The sequence below is a fragment of the Rattus rattus genome, chromosome 8 (genome assembly GCF_011064425.1).
Source record: "Rattus rattus isolate New Zealand chromosome 8, Rrattus_CSIRO_v1, whole genome shotgun sequence".
NCBI lineage: Eukaryota > Metazoa > Chordata > Mammalia > Rodentia > Muridae > Rattus > Rattus rattus.
Genome location: NC_046161.1, coordinates 64,514,388 through 64,516,038, shown reverse-complemented (window position 1 = coordinate 64,516,038; position 1,651 = coordinate 64,514,388). Strand labels below are relative to the sequence as shown.

Below are 1,651 nucleotides of genomic sequence, written 5' to 3'. Positions count from 1 at the left end.
GCAGCTAGGGGAGGAAATGCTTTGTCTTATACTTCCACAGGCCGTTCTTTACTGAAGGAAGTCAGGGAAGCTCAAGCAAGGCAAGAGCCTGGAGGCAGCAGCTATGGCGTAGGCCAGGGAGGAGTGCTGCTTACTGGCTTGCTCGCCTTCTGTTTTTATAGCACTTTGGACAACCAGCTCGGGTGTGGTCCGCCCACACCAGACTAGGCCCTCCCACATCGGTCACTGATTAAGAAAATGCCCTTGCCTACAGTCCAATCTTATGGAGGCATTTTCTCAATTGAGCTTCCTTTCAGATGACGTCAGCCATGTCAAATTGACATAAACTAGTCAGGACACTGTGTATCTTCTATCATCTATTGGTCATTTGTCTGTCTGTCTGTCTATCTATCTATCTATCTATCTATCATCTATCTATCAGTGTATTTACTGCTGGAGATTGTATCCATGGCTTTTCGCATATTAGGCAAATGTTCTGCTATTGAGTCCTATACCAACCTGGCCCTGTTAAGATTTCTGATCCTGGTGCCTCTGTTTCCTAGGTGCTGGCATGACAGGCGTGAGACACTAAGCTCCACTTAGGCCGTGCTAAAGATGGATCCCCCAGCTTCTCGCATGTGAGGAGGCCCTCTACTAACTAAGCCACATCCTGAGCTCACCACTCCATTTTGTTCTTGATCAGAAGTAAAAATTACCTTCCAGTTCTCCTACCCGTGAAGATCGATGCCCAAATGACACATATCTTGGCCACATAGCCAAAAAAAAAAAAAAGATTGACAGATGCTGTGGGACCTCATTGTTTACTGTGTGTCACCATCTGTCTGAGAAGACCTCAACACGGGGCTGGTCAGACTGTTAGAAGTGGGGGCTGTCCATCAGATACTTTTAATGGTGGTGGTTTTTGTCCTTATCCTCTTTCCTTCCTTCCTTCCTTCCTTCCTTCCTTCCTTCCTTCCTTCCTTCCTTCCTTCCGTCCTTCCTGTCTTTTTTCTTCTTCGAGACAGAGTTTCTCTGTGTAGCCCTGGCTGTCCTGGAGCTCACTGTGTAGACCAGGCTGGCCTTAAGCTCAGATACCCACCTGCTTCTGCCTCCGAGTGCTGGGCTTCAGGGTGCGAGCCACTGGCCAGGCTCAAGATGCTCATTTTCTGAAAGCTGTTGGAAAAAAGAATTAAAGTGTTTCCAGAATGGATACGCAGTGGAATTTTCTACGGTGCTCTCTGGCTGGGAAACTGAGTTTAGGTTGAATGCATTTCCCTTAGGAACTTATTTTAGAATTTCTGGCCACAAACTCTTGGGGGAAAAATATCTTTATCTCTGTAGCAAGTCATATCATGCTATCTTAAGTCTCAGTTGTGAGTTATTTAAACACACTCGAGGCTGAATTTGCCCTCTTTACAGCAGCAATTACGTAAGTTAGGGCATAAATGCCCCAAAGAAGGACTTTCTCAATACTTCGTTGTTTTTTTCCGGCTGTGCTTAATTGTTGCAAACAAACAAACAAACAAACAAACAAACACTCCCCTGCTCCAGAGGCACTGTAGGTGTGGCTGCTGTGTCACAAGTGCATCCGGAGGTTATAGAGAGGGGGGAGGCCACATCTAGACTCGGTGTCCTGACCTGTGAACATCTGAACGATTAGTAGCCCAACAGT

At 46.4% G+C, this 1,651-nt stretch overlaps 1 non-coding gene across 1 annotated transcript; it reads left to right on the top strand.

Annotated features, from left to right (window-relative positions):
• The first annotated feature begins 1,520 nt into the window (after positions 1–1,520).
• Positions 1,521–1,651, top strand: LOC116908410. Its single transcript, XR_004388952.1, has one exon. It is a non-coding gene; the product is annotated as a small nucleolar RNA SNORA17 (small nucleolar RNA).